Source organism: Balaenoptera physalus, assembly GCF_965194825.1.
Source record: "Balaenoptera physalus genome assembly, chromosome: 11".
NCBI classification, from domain to species: Eukaryota; Metazoa; Chordata; class Mammalia; order Artiodactyla; family Balaenopteridae; genus Balaenoptera; species Balaenoptera physalus.
The window spans coordinates 60,522,969-60,541,741 of NC_138896.1; the positions used below are offsets into that span (position 1 = coordinate 60,522,969).

At 37.1% G+C, this 18,773-nt stretch overlaps 1 long non-coding RNA gene across 1 annotated transcript; it reads right to left on the bottom strand.

Annotated features, from left to right (window-relative positions):
• Positions 1-1,956: 1,956 nt before the first annotated feature.
• LOC309637390 lies at positions 1,957-17,564 on the bottom strand. Its single transcript, XR_014250513.1, has 2 exons — positions 14,165-17,564; positions 1,957-2,594 (listed from the first exon to the last, which is right to left on the bottom strand). It is a non-coding gene; the product is annotated as an uncharacterized lncRNA (long non-coding RNA).
• Positions 17,565-18,773: the final 1,209 nt, after the last annotated feature.

Sequence of the window (18,773 nt, forward strand, 5' to 3'; positions counted from 1 at the left end):
TCTATGGCTTTATTTTAGTCTTCTCTTTATAGCTTTGTTACTTTGTAGAATTTCCAATTAATCTTTCGCTTTCTGGGCTTCTTTTCTCATTAAAAAAAGAATATTTTAATAGAAAATGTTCAGCTAATTTCCATCCATGTATTAACACATTTCGTATGTGTTTTCTTCTCTAGTGTACATCACATGCTTCTTTTTTCCTTTTATTAAGATAAAATTCATATGCCATAAATTAACACCTTTAAAGTATACAATTTAGTGGCATTTAATATATTTACAGTATTGTGCCACTGCCACTCTGTCTAGTTCTAAAATATTTTATTACCCACAAGGAAGACACTGTACCCATTAGGCAGTCACTTCTCATACATTATGTGACCTTTTGTGTCTGGCTTCTTTCACTTAACATAATATTCTTGAGGTTTATTCATATTGTAGCATATATCATTACTTCTTTCCTATTTATAGCTGATTAATATTCCATTGTATGAACATACCTCAACTGTTTATTCATTCTTCCACTGAAGGACATTTGGCTTTTGTGAATAATACTCCTTTAACGTGTGGGTACATGTATTCATTTGAGTACCTGTTTTCAGTTCTTTTGGGTGTATACCTAGGAGTGGAATTGCTGGGTCATATGGTAACTATGCTTAACTTTTTAAGAAACTATCAAACCGTTATCCAGAGCAGCTGCACCATTTTGCCTTCTCATCAGCAATATGTGAGGTTTCCAATTTTTCCACATCTTCACAAACACTTGTTGTTTCTGTTTTTCTTATTATCACCATTCTGGTTGGTATGAAGAGGTATGTCATTGTGGTTTTGATTTGCATTTCCCTAATGACTAATGACTTTGAGCATCTTTTCATGTGTTTGTTGTCCATTTGTATATCTTCTTTGGAGAAATGTCTATGCAAGTCTTTTGTCCATTTTTACATTAGGTTGTATGTCTTTTTGTTGTTGAGTTTTTTTTTTTTGTTTTTTTGGCTGCATTGGGTCTTTGTTGCTGTGCACGGGCTTTCTCTAGTTGCGGCAAGCGGGGGCTACTCTTCACTGTGGTGCGGTGGCTTCTCTTGTTGCGGAGCATGGGCTCTAGGCGCGGGGGCTTCAGTAGTTGTGGCTCACAGGCTCTAGAGTGCAGGCTCAGTAGTTGTGGCGCATGGGCTTAGTTGCTCCATGGTATGTGGGATCTTCCCAGACCAGGGATCAAACCTGTGTCACCTGCATTGGCAGGTGGATTCTTAACCACTGCACCACCAGGGAAGTCCTTTTGTTGTGTTTTAAATGTTCTTTAAATATTCTAGATACTGGACGCATTAGATACATGATTTGCAAATATATCTTACCTTCTATAGGTTGTCACTTTCACCATCCTGGTAATATCCTTTGATGCACAAGGTTTTTAATTTTGATGTAGTCCAATATATCTATTTTTTTCTTTGTTGCTCTGTCATACACTTTTTTGCACCGTAATTTACTTGGTCTCCTGGTACCACATTGCCATACTTCAAAACAACATTCTGAGAGGTCCTTTGTGTTTTCATCTTTAAAAAAAAGTTTTTTCTTTTGCTTCTCTGTAAACAACGACCGCACTTGTTTTAGTTTGTTTTCCTACTTGTCTTTACCACCTATGCTCTACTTTTTTATCTTTTCGTTTTTTTTTTTTTTTTTTTTAAATTTATTTATTTATTTTCGGCTGCGTTGGGTCCTTGTTTCTGTGCAAGGGCCTTCTCTAGTTGCGGCAAGCGGGGGCCACTCTTCATTGCGGTGCGCGGGCCTCTCACTGTCGCGGCCTCTCTCGTTGCGGAGCACAGAATTCAGACGCGCAGGCTCAGTAGTTGTGGCTCACGGGCCGAGTTGCTCCGTGGCATGTGGGATCCTCCCAGACCAGGGCTCGAACCCATGTCCCCTGCACTGGCAGGTGGACTCTCAACCGCTGCACCACCAGGGAAGCCCTATCTTTTCGTTTTAATTGTTATCCTCTGTTATGTTTATCTAACCAAGGTTCTTGTAAATGTTTTCATCTTTAGCTCTTCAAAAGAAATACCTTACTCATAGTATATAAAGGTCTGTGCTATAGAATAATTTGTGGTGGGAAGCTAGATCAACACAAGTGTAAAGAAGGTCCTGAACTTACTTCCTCTTGCCCATGACTGTTCTTTTTTCCCTTCCCTTCATGACTTGAGATGACTTTCCTGAGACCAAATGAAGGAAGCAGGGACAGTGAGGACGAAGGGAAGAAGAAAGGGAGCTAAACAGCCCATCTCTGGTCACGTGCTATCCCAAGGACTCTAACCAGTAGATCCCAAAGCCCTGACTTTATGACAGTGTCCTTTTTTTTTTTTTTTAAACATCTTTATTAGAGTATAATTGCTTTACAATGGTGTGTTAGTTTCTGCTTTATAACAAAATGAATCAGTTATACATATACGTATGTCCCCGTATCTCTTCCCTCTTGTGTCTCCCTCCCTCCCACCCTCCCTATCCCACCCCTCTAGGTGGTCACAAAGCACTGAGCTGATCTCCCTGTGCTATGCGGCTGCTTCCCACTAGCTATCTATTTTACGTTTGCTAGTGTATATATGTCCATGCCACTCTCTCACCCTGTCACGTCTTACCCCTCCCCCTCCCCATATCCTCAAGTCCATTCTCTAGAAGGTCTGTGTCTTTATTCCCGTCTTGCCACTAGGTTCTTCATGACCTTTTTTTTTTTTTCCCTTAGATTCCATATATATGTGTTAGCATACTGTATTTGTTTTTCTCTTTCTGACTTACTTCACTCTGTATGACAGACTCTAACTCCATCCACCTCACTACAAATACCTCCTTTTCTGCCATACGACCCAGCAATCCCACTACTGGGCATATACCCTGAGAAAACCATAATTCAAAAAGAGTCATGTACCAAAATGTTCATTGCAGCTCTATTTACAATAGCCAGGACATGGAAGCAACCTCAGTGTCCATCATCGGATGAATAGATAAAGAGGATGTGGCACATATATACAATGGAATATTACTCAGCCATATGACAGTGTCCTTTGAATCTGAATTTAAATTTTAAAATGCATTAGGGTGGGAGGCACAAACCGTTGGGTGTAGGATAGGCTCAAAGATGGATTGTATAACCTGGGGAATGTAGCCAGTATTTTGTAATAACTGTAAATGAAAAGCAACCTCTAAAAATTGTATAAGAAATAAAAATATATAAAAATCAAAAACAAAACAGCAAAAAAATATAGAGGGCAGCTAATTCGTTTGGAAGGTCAGAAGGCAGTGTGGCACTATAATAGAATGGATGGGATTTTAAGCTAGAACTACCTTTGAAACCTGGCCCTGCTCCTTCAGAACCACGTGCCCTGCCACACACACTCTTTCTTAATCTTTCCAGCCCTCGGGCCTCTCAGCTGTGTGTTTCCTTTTTTCCCTCCTTTTATAAGGACACAATAAAATAATAATTGTAAAGCTCTGCATGTGGTAAATATTCACCCAATGTTAATTCCATTTTATTATTTTATGATTCTTATTGCAAAGGGAAAGATCAGTGTATAATGAGGTCATCATAACTTTGTTGAGGTGAGAAATGTTTAGGTTAGGTTTCTCTAAGATTCAACCATAGAACTTCTAAATGCAAAATGTAACGCTACAGAGAAGCACAGGGTAACCTACAAAAACAGCACTTTTACATGACATAACCTCGTAAATTTCCCTCATCATCCCAAAGTTGTTTTCTCCCCACTTTAGCCCCAGTTTCTAACAAAAAGCCTAGAAACTTTACTCTAAAACAGAATTAGGAAAGAAAACACCCTTAGAACTTACATTAAGATATATGAGACAAGGAAAATAAGCACAGAGAGGCAAGTGCTATCAGAGAGGGAAATTAAAGGTGGCTGGTGTCATAAAATATGAAAACACGGTTTAATCAGAAGTAAGATATGGGACTTCCCTGGTGGTGCAGTGGTTAAGAATCTGCCTGCCAATGCAGGGGACACGGGTTCGATCCCTGGTCTGGGAAGATCCCACATACTGCAGAGCAACTAAGCCTGTGTGCCACAGCTACTGAGCCTGTACTCTAGAACCCAAGAGCCACAACTACTGAGCCTACGTGCCACAACTAGTGAAACCCACGTGCCTAGAGCCTGTGCTCCGCAACAAGAGAAGCCCACGCACCACAGGGGAGAGTAGCCCCCATGGGTGCAACTAGAGAAAGCCCACATGCAGCAATGAAGACCCAACGCAGCCATAAATAAATAAATAGATAGATAAGTAAATAAATAAATTGTTTAAAAAAGTAAAATATGTACGTGAACTTAATTAGAAATACATATTATTATTTGACTTTAAAATACAAAATGAAAAATAAAAGCAATTTTACAGGGTACGTAATCAGTGAGGAATAATATGTTAGAAAATGAGTCTGATGTTGTAATTGGTGTGTGCAGTTGAAATTAATTTTAGCATACATGCAAGCAAATATGAAATCAACAAATTTAAAATATTAAACTCATAATTATAGTGTCACTGGTATGTTGCTATGAAGAAGTGAGAGATTGCTCCTTGACATGTAGTCACCCTCAGCTATCATGTGCTGTTTCTGATCAAATCAGGGAGGTATTCTGTCTACAGGTTGTTTTGGGCAATTGTGATTATATGAAGTACACCCACTCTTAAATTTTGTTTAATTAAAATTCAAGTGATGTTTTGCCTGTGTCAAACTTTCTTCCCTATCACATCTTAATTGAAAAAGGGACTTAATTTTAATTAACACATCATTGCAGGTACTCTAATATTAATGTTCACTAAATCCTTTATAAGATTCATTAACAACCATTTTGTGATGAAAGGACCCAGGAGACAGATAGAAAGTTGGGAGCTATTTTTAGTGATTTCACTATTGATTTTACAAAATACTGAAGACAGAAGTACAGTGCCTTAGGGGACTTCCCTGATGGTACAGTGCTAAAGAATCCACCCCCCAGTGCAGGGGACGCGGGTTCGAAGATCCCTTGTTGGGGAACTAAGATCCCACATGATGCGAGGCAGCTAAGCCCGCACACCACAACTATTGAACTCTCGTGCCTCAACTAGAGAGGCTGCGTGCCACAAACTACAGAGCCCATGTGCCCTGGAGCCTGCGTGCCACAACTAGAGAGAGAAAACCCACACGTCACAACTAGAGAGAAGCCCGCACGCCAGAACTAGAGAGAAGCCCTCATGCCACAAGTAGAGAGAAGCCCAGACGCCACAACTAGAGAGAAGCCCATGCACCACAACGAAAAATCCTGCATGCCTCAACGAAGACCCTGCGTGCCACAACTAAGACCCAACGCAGCCAATAAATAAATAAATAAATAATAAATTTTAAAAATTAAAAAAAAAAAGAAGTACAGTGCTTTAGGATTCCATAGTTAGGTAGGAGTGAAGTCAGTGTTGACTTAAAAAAATGCACAACGTGAGAGTTGCAAGTTAGGTTTTATTTGGGGCAAAATGAGGACTGCAGCCCGGGAGCCAGCATTTCAGATAGCTCTGAGAAACTGCTCCAAAGAGGAAGGGGGTAGATCAGTATATATGTGACTTTGGTGAAGGGGGAGTACATGCAATCGAGCACATATTTTTTTGCAGAAGGTTTCTGCTAGTCACTAGGAGCAGTCGTCACCATGAAGGATTTTAGTGTTTTTCTAGATATGAGGAGATACAAGAATTGGACTCATAAAATTGGCTCCTGAAAATATCTAACTATCTGAAGACCTGTTCTGCCAGTTTTTCCCAGAGCACAGAGTGCCTCATTTCAGCTCTCCACCCTGAACTGCTTTCAGGGGGGTGTTGAAAATCAGCAGCTGCAGCAGCACATGATTTAATCCTTGTAGAGGTAGATGGCAAGTACCAATGGTGAGTGCCAGTTGTAGTTGACATCAGTCTAATAAGTAAGTAGAGAGAGAGGGAGAGAAAGGAAGAGAGTAGCTATCTATCTGTCTATTTATCTATCTATCTATTCCTCTCTCATATGTATGTGTCTATATATAGGAAGAGAGAGAGAGAAAAAATGCTAAAGCATTGTCTGACCCAAAGTTAATATTGATAGACACCAATGTTGTTGTCATATAGGCCAAGCATTCGGACTGGGAACAAAATCATGATAATTGGAATAAAATTTTGACCTGTCATTTAAAATTGAATCCACATCTGTATATTACAGAAAAGAAGATGAATTAATATATCCTTGGACTTTGAAGCAGGTGCTACTGCCATGCATTATTCATCTGTCCCTAGCCAACACCAGTCCATAAAGGCAATCTGAAATTACTAGGTTATTTATCTGTACGCTTCTTCTGTGCCACCGTACCATCCACTGCATCTTTGCTTCTGACATATTCTACTTGCTACTACACTCCATCTGCTTGGCTCTGTTTGGGCTATTTTTGCCTCTAGTCCAGTGGTAGAACTTGGTACATGCAGCTGATGCCCCAGGACCACCCTCGTGTATTATGAAGGATCAGGCAGAACCTTCTCTCCGAAGATGAACGCATGACATATCCCATCCACTTCAGCAATATCTGTCCTTACCACATCCTATCAGAAAGATACCAGAAAATGGAGATGGACAAAATGGAAGAGGAGAAAACAAGCAAGAGGAAGGAATTCAAGGAGAGATGGTAGCATTAATGGGGTCTTCTCAGATACTTTTTTGGTCTTCAAGAATAGACTGATGGATACTAAAATGCATCAGCTGAATTTTACAGCTGCATGATAATCAGCCTCCATGGCAACATTCAGGATCTAGCTCTGGGTCATTGACTTTCTTTTGACTTATAAACTACTCCCAACACCAAATCGAGAAAAAGAGGGGAAAAAAATTGGCTTTCTACCATGCCCTAACCAATACTGTTTCCTTGGACACCACAATTCCCCTGCTCAAATGGTGAACAGTTTGTGTTTTTTTAATTGATTAATTTATTTACTTATTTATTTATTTATCATGAAGTAGTAGTTATGTTGGACTTTCTCTTGATGCATATTTTTAGCAGTTACTCTCTGGCTCAGACTCCATCCATTTGGATCCCTCTGCATCTTGGACATGGCCCTTCCTCATGAATTTGGAAGGCTGTTGCAGCCACTCTTCCTTTGCTTCAAGTAAAGAATTTCTGCTCAGAATCCGTGAGTTTCTGTAACTCACTTCCCATTTATCTTGTGAGGGAAAGGATTTGGACCACATGGTTTTAAGAAAAGCAGTAACAACAATAGCAACAACAAAAAAGCAATGGGATGGTTTCCTGGACACATTACTCAGTGTCAAGGCTTAGGGGTATAACTAGTGTTTCTAGGGATACACAGTTGTCTGAAATAAAGACTGTCTGAAATAGACACAGAGAGACTGTCTTCTTGGACCTTTCTCCGTGACATTGTACTATCAGTGTTCTCCAGAGAAATGGAACCAAGAGAATGTGTATATATACATGTGCGGTGTATGTATGTAGATAGATGATATAGATATATAGATATAAATATAAATATAGATACAGAATCACATGTAGATGCTATCAAAATCTCAGCAAGATTTTATTTGACAAGATTTTATTTTATAACCAAGATTATTCTAAAACTTAAATGGAAATGGTAAAGGAGCTAGAATTGCAAAAGTTCAGAAAATGAAGAGTAAAGTGGGAGGAATTATGCTGCCTGATTTCAAGACTTACTATACGGGTGTGCGGTTGGAGGGATCAACACCTTGATCAATGGAAAAGAATAGAGAACCCAAAACAGTTTCACACAAGTACATAGAACTGTTTTATCTTTTAAAAGCTTCATTGAGATATAGTATACAACTCAGCAGTTAATGTATTTCAAGGTACAGTACAATGATTTTTAGTACATTCATAGATATGTACAACTGTCACCACAATCTACTGTAGGACATTTTAATCACCTCAAAAAGAACCCTTGTATCCTTTAGCTGTCACCTCCTGCATATATTCCTGCATCTTGTTCTTCTGCTCAATATTGTGTTTGTGTCATCCATGTAGTTGCTTAAGCTCTTGCATTTTTAAATTTCATTTGATTGCTGTATTGTATTCTATCATGCAGATATAACCTATTTCCTCTTGTACTGGTGAACAAGTTTAGGGTCCATTTGCTATGTAAATTTTATATGCATATGTATGAGTTATCTATCGCTGCATAATAAATTATCCGCTTTGCTGTATTCTGTTGGTTGGAGGCAAGCAACTAGGCCATCCTGCACTCAGAGGGGCGGATGACACAGGCATGCACGTAATAAGAGATGGGTCTTTTTAGAGGCTGCCCAGCACTACATACTATACCCATTTTTAAAAAAATAAATGGAATCTCACTTTACAAATGTCTCTGCAAGATTTAAAGACTGAATAATAGGAGTTTTGCAATAGAAACTTTGCTTAGCACTGAAAGCAAGTAATCTCTAATCCTCTTAACTACCCCACAACTATTATTATCCTCCTTGTACAATTTAAGGAAGTATGGCTCAGCAGGGTTAAGTAATTTGCCTTTGGGAATTCTGGTATGCAAGAGAGAACATATTGCATGCTTCAGATCTGATGTTGTCAGCATGCTGTTTACATATAATAATAATAAGCATTGATTATTATAGAAAGTAAATATTGATGTTCCTCATCTTAATTATGATGGTCACCCCCTATTGCCACCAAACACAAGATACCATTGAATGACTTTCCTCTAGACTTCATTCTAGATGTATTCACAAGGGAAAAATGTACTTCATGTTTCCATATGTAATTCTACAACCTTTTGATTCTTTGAAATATCAAAATATCGAATTGGAACCTATAATTCAATGATCTGTAGGTACTCCTAGCCAAGGATAGTACAATTACATGATTTACTGCAAAGAGTAATACTAGTTCAGTGTAGCATTGGGCCAGTCTAGGTGCAAACTATACTGGAAATACATCCTATTAGACACCTAGACAAAAAAGTGCATTTTATCTCATTGTGTTTTAAAAGTTAGAATAGAGAGAAGTCTCCTTTTTTTCTATTTGTCATTGTTTTTGTTTTCTGTTTTAAGTGGTAGATTCTCCTCTTATATAGGTATTCTTTAAAAGATGACAAAAAAGTATCTGGAATAGACAGCCACGTCTGGCATTACCCATCTTATTTCATTGCTGATTGAAGGACACAAAAGAGTGTAGGTAGATTCACAACGCATAAATATATACTTTGGAGAACAGTTTTTCAGCTCTCAGCATCTCTTCCTTGAACAATTTTAATAACCCCCTAGCTGTACTTTTTCATTTTCATTCTTATTCCTCCAGTTTTAAATTTACTCATTAGTGAATATTTATTAACCTGCTAGGTGCTTGCTTCCAGATATCTGTTTAAAATGCATATCTGATCATGTAATTTCTCTGCTTGGTTCCTTATCATCTTCAGGACACAGACCCAAGACTAGAATAGAGGGCTTCAGGCCTAGCTGCTCTCCCCATCTGCTACTGTAAACACATCATCGGGGTATACCAAACAACTTTTCCATTCACTACTCCATCCCATTTTACTCTGCCATGTTTTCCTTTGTCTTCTGCTTTTCTTACCTTGACACACACCAATTTTTTATTGCATTTTAAAGCTCAGACAAATTTTTGCTTCCTATTTTTCCCCATAGTATTTTGTATATAACTCTATTAACACTTTTTAAGCTGTTCAATTTTTGCCTATTTTTATAACACAAATAATCATGAACATCTTCCCACCACAAAAGATTAAAGCAGCATGTATGAGCCAGAGTAATCACCCAGGTGATTTACTGGGTCACCCATTAATGAAGTTCTGTGGGTCTCCACATAAATCACCTGGGTTCTAACACAGTCTTTCTTGCATCTATTGTGTAGCAATAATGTAATTTCCCTTTGGCAAATGGAACCTTTCACCTCAACCTTCTCCTAAGCTTATTGGTTCATTAGCACAAGAAGACCAAACTGGCAAGTGGATATTCTCAGATTGTAATTTGGGGGGACCATGAATATGTTTTGTGATGAAAATATTCCTCTCTTAGGATCTAGGAACTCTAAATTAGCCAAGATCATGATTTTAGGGACAAGAAGCAAAAATTATGTAAGTGACTTATTAGGTGAGTGGAATCCTCCTATATCCACCCTAAATTCCTGGATTCATATGTATTATAGGGAAATGCCATCATACATTGGTCACTGGTTTAAAGAGTATTTCACATCTGTTAAACAGTATCCCAACCTTATATGGTGTTATCTGCCAGCTGGTAGCACGACTCTTCCTTTAATAGGCCATTTCCCCATTGTAGCAACCCAATTGCCTTTGAGTGATGGAACACAGGATAGACCAGCGAACACCCTAGGTATTAAGCCCATTGCCTACTTTCACGTAAAATGAGGTTCACCACCATTGAAAAATGGTGTGTGAATAAGTCATTCTGTCAGTCTAAGATGGGGCTGATGGAAAAACTGAGGACAAGAAGACAAATGTGAGTTCGGAATATATTTCTATTTCTTTTCCATTTCTCCCCAAGATGGAAAAGGCCCAGTGTAGTCAACCTGTCACTAGGTGGCTGGCTGATCCCCTCTGCCCATCAGTTCTGGGAATGATGCCATATTAGTGCTTGGATTCGACCTCTGCTATAGGCAATTTGTATCCTCAGTAGGTACAGCAGTCAGATCAGCTATGGTGAGGGGGATTTCATGTTGTTGAGCCTACATGGAACCTCTGTGACTGCCAAAGTGGCCTCTTTGTTCATGAGTCCAGTAAGCAAAACCTGGGATAGCTGAGAAAAGAGGCTCACTGACAGCCCCAGGATAAGTCCTGTTGACCACCTAGATGTTGACAGCCTGAGTCACACTGAATGCAACCTGTAAACATTTTCATGTTACACAAGTATATTCTCATTCTATTCCTATTTTGAGAGGAACCTCCAAGTACTTCTTCCCTAGACTTCCCAGACATTTATTTTCCAGTTTTATTCAGTGACTATGGAAACTCAAATCAGATTTATCTCCATTGATCTAGAATTGATCTGATTATATAAATCAAGTAATATCTTAGTAAGTTTCCCATCTATTTCATCCCTATGGACTCTGTGAAAAATTAGTCATGGTCATACATCCCTGAAAGTCAAAACACTTTGATTGTAACTCTGCCCCTATGGAGTTGTTGCAGTAATTGCACCCACCTAGTTAGGAATGATAAGTGCTGCCATGTGGCATCTGCCACTCCAGGATCATATTTTTCTCACTAAAATAGAAAGCCCAAATTCATAATGATGAAATGGGATCCCAAATTCCCCTGTATCTTCAGACTAAATTAGAGACTACAGTAGACAATCAAACATAATAGAGGGTAATAAGGATGCAGATGTTCCCTTCAATAAAGCGTTTTTAAAATGATTTAGTGAGGAGAGTTTCCTCTGAGCTCCCCTGAGGTGTAGAGTCTATTCCAACATTCCCATATCCCTCAACCTTCAAGGTCCTTTCTCTGCTGTATGCCAGAGAAGTTATGGAATCTCAATCTTGTTGAATTTAGTACACCGCTGAACTCAAGCTTCAATATACCAACTAAGAAAATTTTAGATCCACTCCTAAGTTGTGAATCCCTGTATTTTGACCTCCTTTGTCTAAAACCCTTAGAATCTCTTTTCCACCAACATTCTCCAGGTTCCTCCTAGAGCAGAATGTAATCATCCCCCTGGTTCATGCAGGGATTTCAGTCACCTTATATGCCAAGGGACAATGGAGGGTGGTACATTTGGACTGAGGTGAATCAGTATCTCCTTGTGAAGAACTTGGCCCAGGAAATGGTCATTAAAATGTCTTCATGCAATGGAGGCTAGCTTCCTCCTATGATAGAAAGGAGCTGCTTTTGCTAGGAAAGGAGGATTTGCAGGTCAAGATTCTCAGTTTCATCTGTGTCTGTTGAAATGTTCCCATCCTAAATATCAGAGTCCCCATTTATTCCAAGTTCGTAACCTTAACTTTAGCATAGATCCTTGGCAAAGGTAGTGGAGATAGATAGATAGAGAGATAGGTAGATAGATAGATAGATACGTAGATAGATAAATCGATAGATCAATCTATGGAAATCTCTCTTTCTCTCTGCCTCTCTCTCTCTCCATATATTGAAAGAGAGACAGAGAAGTTCTGAAGATCAATTAATAATAATGTACAATATATTATTGTCAACATAATCATTTCATAGGGAAAGAAGTAGAATGGTGTTTTGGATTAGAATAAATAATAAAAATAAAACTAGGAGGGAAAGCCTTTGTGAAAAATGACAAATGGGGGTCAGAAATGGTTTGTGTTAATAGGGTAGTGGTCTTTTCATAAGTTAATGATTTTTTTAAATTATTTAGGCTTTTAAGATATCCTATTTCCCTTTAGTCCTTTTTTCAGCTTGCAGGATCTTAGTTCCCCAAGCAGGGATTGAACCCGTGCCCCTGCAGTGGAAGCTCAGAGTCCTAACCACTGGACCGCCAGGGAATTCCCTCATAAGTTAATGATTAATTGTATATATTCTGTGTCCCTTTTCTATTTTTTATTCCCAAGAGAGATCTTTTAGTTGGTTATGAATATGGATTTGTATTTTGTATCCACATTACAAACAAGTCTCCACATCTGTCACATGTCAAACTCTTATGGTAATTTCTACAATTCATATGATGTGTGTGAAATCAGTTCTGTCACCATTTTACTTTTTGACTTTTAGATTTTGCATCTTGAAATACTTTTCTATCATCAAGTTACACATAGGTGTGTATTATCCTATAAAATATCTTAATACTACCGTACATATTCTTATGCTGTTACTTTTCTTGGTACCAGACCCTTAATCTCTCTCTTTCTCTCTTTTTCTCTCTCTCTCCCCCTTTCTCTATCCCTATCACTCTATCTTTTTTACTTGTGAAGGAGTACTCTAACTTTGTGTCAAGAATACTACTTATTGACTTCCCCATATTTTCAACAAAAATTTGAAATTCCACTTACATAATAAGTTAAATTCCTACAGATTAATTGGTCTAATTCTGAACTCTATTCTGTTCTATTGATCTATTCTTTCACTGATGCTAGAGTGGTTTAATTACTGTACCATTGTAGTAAGTTTAAAATCTGAAAGGACTACCCTGTCTCTCATAATTTTATCATAATAAAGGTTGTTTTCCACATTATCCCCTAGAGAAAATTGTCCAGGTTGTTATTGAGTGTCTAACATTTGACTTTCCTTTTATTTAGCTCATTGCTTGTGTCCTTCACTGAAGTGTTCTAGTTTTTATAACAGACCCTTCACATTTATATAGTTAAGTTGTTTCTGATTTGGTCAAGTTTTTAGTTTTACTGTGAATGACTCATTTTTCCAGTTGCATTTTCCAATATAGCTGTTGTCCTGGAAAGCTTTTGATTTGTTTAGGTTGGTGTTTTTGTTTTTCACCTACCTACCTCCTTGAACTTTTGTTTTTTCTATGTAGAAAATGATATTAATTGAAATAAGTGATAGTGTGTTTTTTCTGCTCCAATATTCATATACTATTTATTTATCTTGTCATCCATTTATTATACACTCCTTTGCCATGTTAAAAAAATTATTTTTGATAATTCTTTCCTATCTCCCCCCTCATCTGATTTTGGTCAGAATATATAAAATATTTAAGAATTTTATTTCATTAGATTTCTGGTAGAAAATCTTTATGGTATTAAGATATACAATTTGCTTCTATTTTTAGCTAATATAAATTTTGGCTACAAATAATGAATGTATTACTGCTTTTGGCATCTGATCGAGATCATCACATCGCATCCGTTAATCTTTTTGAATCTCTTAAAATATCAGAATAGCTTAATACTTGCTGAAATTAAGCTACCTCTACCTTCCTAGAATAAAGCCTGCTTAGTGTAGTAATCTTTGAATACACTTACAGATTTGTTGATTAGAGGACTATTTAGATTTTTAATTCTGTTTATATCAGAGTCTTGTTTATACATTTGAGTTTTTGTACTACCAGTATAATAATTTAGCATCAGGTTATGATAGACATAAAGAACAAATTAGAAGAGGTTTTCATCATATTCTATGACTTGTGACACTTTATAAAAGTTGTAGAATTATATGTTCAGGCATGCATTTGCAAAACAGTGCATAATGTGTTATACTCTACGGCAGGCATCGGGTTGAGCTTTGACATGGACTAATTTACTTATCTTAAAAGAAAATACTTGATGTTATTATTATCTCCAGTATTAGAGATAAAGATAATGCAGACTAGAGAGGCTATGTTATTTTTACATAATGTCCTTGGTGGTGCATGGATTAGAAATTTACATTGCCGCCTCAAGCAATTTTGATTCCCATTTATAACTATCCAAAAATGTAATCTTTAAAATACCTGAAATGTTTATTTGTAATATCTAATATAAGAGCCACAGTTTAAAAAATAATTAAATCATCGCCTATATCTCCACCACCTTGTTTAAGAGGTAGAATAGTAATACCAACTCTTAAAGTCTCTGTGTGTTCTTCTTTGATGTCCTTCCATCTCATCTCCAGAGATAATTACTCTTCTGAATTTTGAGTTAATCAACCGTATACTTCACGGTTTTACCCCTATTTATTTGTTCTTAAATATTTATCCACTTGTTTTGTGTATTTTGGCTTTTATTATCAGTAGCGTCAGGAAATGTATTTCTTGGAGTATTTCCCCTTCTGTTTTCAGTGTTGCTCAGTAATTGATTATTGACTGTACCATGTTTATATATTCATTTTTCTACTGCTAATAATTTGTTTTGTTAAGAATTTTCAGCCATCACAAACAATACTGTTTTCAATATTCTTGTACATGTTCTCACAGGGCAAAGATGCAAACCTTGTCTACAAGGTATACACTTGTCAAAACCCACAGAACCTACCACATAAGAGTGAACCCTAATGTAAACTATGGGTGTATCGATATTTACTCACTAACTGTAACAAATATATCACATCAATGCCAGATGTTAATAGTAGGTGAAACTAAGGGGAAAATAGGGAGTATATGAGAGCTCTCTGTAGTTTCTACACAATTTTTCTGTAAACCCAAAAGTGCTCTAAAAATAAAGTATAAATTTAAATTTTAAAATATATATACTAATAAATATGTGAAGATAGCTAGGTAGGAAGGTATATAGATAGACACCATAGACAAATTCAATAGACAGACGTTAGATTGGTAAAAGTACTTGAAACAAGTGAAATTGATATCTATAACATAGAAAATATTTTAACAAATTGGCATTAAAATGATATAAATAATAAAATGAAGAGAGGACAAGAATATCCAATTTTGAAAAAATCCCAGTGGCCAGCATTTACAAAAATGTTCAATCTCAGTAGTAGAAAAGGAAATGAAAATTAAAACAGTAATGAGATATCACTTAAACCCATCGGTTTCACAAAAAATTAAGAGTGATAGCATTTACTATTGAAAGTGATTGAGAAAATGGGTTGTCTTATATACTGTTGGGGAAAACCAATTGGTAGAGACATTTGGGTAAGCTATCTGGCAATATCTATTAAAATTAGGAATGTGCCTGTCTTTAAACCTAGGAATCTCATCCATGAAAATCTCTCTCTCAAAAATGAAAGTGTACATTATAATAATATATATGGAATATGTTTATTACATGTAGAGGGATAAAAAACTACATCTAGTGTGGTATTCTGTTTCTGGGGAAAAGGCAGAATACATTGTGGTATGCTTCTAAACTAGCTATTGAACTAGAGAAGTATTAATAACATGATCCTAACTAAACCATGAAGAAGTCTCTACACATATTGGCATATGATGATATAAGTATGGAAAAACTTACGTATGAGCATATGCCATGTTGTTACCATTTAGGTATAGGAAGAAGGGCCCTTATGGGTGGAGGGGGAAGGTTTGCCACTCCTACAAAAAAAATTAAAATAAGATCTTATATTCACAAGTAAGTGTATCCACTATTACAGTATCATACAGAATAGTTTCACTCACCTAAAAATTCTCTGTGTCCTACCTATTCGTTTTTCCCCCCATCCCCACCTCAAGTCCTGGTAACCACTAATCTCTTCATTGTCTCATAGTTTTACCTTTTCCAGAATGTCATATAGTTGGAATCATACGGTGTGTAGAATTTTCAGACTGGCTTTTTTACCCTTTGGTTCATTTACTTACTCAAACCTATTCACTCACCTAGCGACATTACATTTCCTCCATGTCTTTTCATGGCTTGGTACCTCATTTCTTATTATTGCCAAATAATACTTCATTGTATTGATGTATCACAGTTTGTTTATTGATTCACCTAGAGAAGACATCTTGATTGCTTCCAATGTTTGGAATAAACTAAATAAATGAATAAAACTTCTTTAAAAATTCATATGCAGGTTTTTGAACCAAGGGGTAAAATACTCCTGGAGAGAGAAGTTTGGGAACGTCTACATCATAACTGGTCTCTCTGCCTCCACTTTATCCTGCCTCAGTGTAGCTAGTATGAACCTTCAAAATTGTGGATAAGGTCATGTCGTTCCCGTGATCAAAACCATTTCACTATACTTATAATATAATGTAATATGACTACTATAACTTTCAAGTCTCTACCTGATCCAAATCCCAACCCATTCTTCTCCCCCACTGCCTACCACTGAGGCAAAGACAGTATCTGCAGCATATACGACCAACTACAATACAATTCTAAACATTTAAAGGATTCCTACAAATCAATAACAAAAAGACCAGCAATCCAATAGAAAATATCACTAGGAGATTTTAATCAACTCCTTAAAAAAAACCAAAAAGATTATTCAAATGTTCGAAAAACATAGAAAAAATGCTCAATTTTATTTTTAAAAAGGAGGAATTTAAATAAAAATGAGAAGACATTACACATCTGACAGAAAGGCTAAAATTACAAACATTGACAACACCAAGAATTTGTGAGGAAATGGAACATCAGAACCCTTATGTACTACTAGCAGGATTAAATAATACGCACAACTACTTTATTAAATGTTTTGGCAATATCTATTAAATTTGGACACAACCATACCCTATGAGTCAATGTTTCCACATCATCATATATCCCTAAGAAATTTTATGTGTGTGTGTGTGCATCAAAATATCTATGAAAGAATACTGATAGCAGCAAAGCAGCATAGGATGGATAAATACACTGGAGTGTACTCATTCTATGGAGTACTATACAATGAGAAGGTACGGGCTAGTCAGATACAGTAACACGGATGAACACCTTCAATATAATGTCAAGCAAATGAATCTGCAAACAAAAGAACATACATGGTCTATTTCCATTGTTTGGAGTTCAAGAACAGGCAAAACTCATTTATGGGATAGTAGTGGGAGATAGGCAGGAGGAACTAGGTAGGAATAGAAAGGGACATGAAGGAGGCTTCTGGGATACCAATCATGTTCTGTTTCTTCATTTAGGTAATGGTTTACTGGTGTGTTCATTTTTTGGCAATTTATCAAGCTTTATGATTTTGTGCACTTTTCTGTAGATAGATAGATGATAGATAGATAGATAGATAGATAGATAGATAGATAGATAGAAAAACGTTTGTATGGTCAGGCCACTCAAGGTAGCTGTTCTCTTGCTCTCTGTATACCCCCTGCCTGACCAGCATCCGCTTCACCTACACCCTCCTCACCTGACTTACACACTTGCCCCTGCCCCAGCTGGTGATTGTTCTTATCAAAGGGGAGGCGAGGGGTGTGCCCCTCTGCTGATTTCCCTGGTAACCAGTGAGCCAAGCTGATGTAATCCCCCCTATAACTGGTAACCTCCCCCTGCCCCTGAGAGACTGTCGCCCTGTCCTGCCGTCTGCCACATATGGTGGGGTGTCACTCCAGGACCTTGCTTCAGACATGTAAGATTCCCCTGTCCATTAAACCACTGATATCTCTGTTGCTGACTCCAGGCTCTTTCTTCAGTCTTGAAGCTGGACAGGTACAGGGCTTATAGGCCTGCAGGGTACAGCCCAACAACATCAAAAAAACAAAATAATAAATTAGAAGAAAATCAATGTAATCCAACAATATGCCATACAGTATTATAGAGAGAATAATTTCAAATATATGACCCCTAAATAACTTGAGTATATACGTCTCTTTCCTTTTCCTTTTCAATACTTGCTAATTTCTATATGATAATTTTGTATTATTTTTATAATTTTTGAATACACTACTAACCACAGACATGTTTTTTGCATGATTGCTTCTTTTGAAGACCAGAAAGGGAATCACTAGTGAATACTCACCTTCTAAAGCTTTAGTGAAATCTGTTGGAGGGATATCATCCTAAAATTATTTATTGGAACCAGATGTTTGTATTTCTAAGCCTATGGTCTTAGCTACGTATTTAATTTCTGTAGTTTCTTGTCTTTATTATTTCTGAATATAATTTTTTTTTACCGAATTGTTGAAAGGATTAAGAAAGGAAGCATTCTGAAGAACCTGACATGTCGAACGTAAATACCTTTCCATGCTCACCCATCGTCTCTTTTCTTGACAGGAAAGAAAGTTGCTAGCTCTTAAAAACCACACGGCCAGGGCATTGGGCTATATTTTAATTTTAATCAAAATTCAGTAATCTATAGCTTGATTGATTTCATACAACCATATACATTGGCACAAGAGGCCTGAGATCAGACTGGAAAGAAAGTGGGCTTAGAGAGCATTTATTATCACAAGGAACTCAAGATACAAGTAGACTGAAAATAACCATTCTCTGCAA